Source organism: Cephus cinctus, unplaced genomic scaffold, assembly GCF_000341935.2.
Source record: "Cephus cinctus unplaced genomic scaffold, Ccin1 Ccin1_scaffold0160, whole genome shotgun sequence".
NCBI lineage: Eukaryota > Metazoa > Arthropoda > Insecta > Hymenoptera > Cephidae > Cephus > Cephus cinctus.
This window is the reverse complement of record NW_014332886.1, coordinates 1,880,849-1,881,594: the sequence shown is the minus strand read 5'-3', so window position 1 is coordinate 1,881,594 and position 746 is coordinate 1,880,849. Positions and strand designations below refer to the sequence as shown.

At 34.7% G+C, this 746-nt stretch overlaps 1 non-coding gene across 1 annotated transcript; it reads right to left on the bottom strand.

The window, feature by feature from the left end:
- Positions 1-443: 443 nt before the first annotated feature.
- Positions 444-517, bottom strand: Trnan-guu. The gene has a single exon. It is a non-coding gene; the product is annotated as a tRNA-Asn (tRNA).
- Between the last annotated feature and the right edge of the window lie 229 nt (positions 518-746).

The window sequence follows — 746 nt, the reverse complement described above, 5'->3', positions numbered from 1 at the left end:
GGTAACTACGCAAATAAGCTGATAGCTTTTAAATTAAATACAATTTATTACGCCTAGTGATTGTCACTAGGTGCAATCACATTAAAGTGTATTTAGTCATAAAGGCGAATCTGTTGCCACTATATGCTTATAAATCGCTAAATTCTATGCTTACAGAGATATTCTATGATTCTATGATTACAAAGATACAGAAGCGTCAGAATATTTGCATCCCTGATTTTAGCAGAAAAGGCATTATTCGTAATATAATGAGCTCTATCTCGATGTAGATATGATTTTATATAGGTACCGATTTCCTGAAACTGGGCTTTACCCATCATCCCTTTCCAGCTCGAAAGTTTATGTCAAATATCAGTCTACGGTGCTCGATTTGATTACGTACTCAATAATTACAAACTTTATGGGTGAAAAATAATTCAAAGGCTGTAGAAGGGTTAAAAAATCGCTCCCGGGTGGGCTCGAACCACCAACCTTTCGGTTAACAGCCGAACGCGCTAACCAATTGCGCCACGGAAGCCTTATTTCCGGGATATCCTTATTTCCAATATCATTATTTATATACTTAATTACATAAAATATCAGAACGTCAATCAATCAAGAGATAAATGCTTGCCAGGAACTTTCCACGATAGCTTATGAATCATAATCATTATCTTAATGATGGTACATGCATAAGATAAAGTAATACTCACAATCATACTAAGCACGCATGTCGTATAAATAAAATTAAACAAAAATTGCAATAG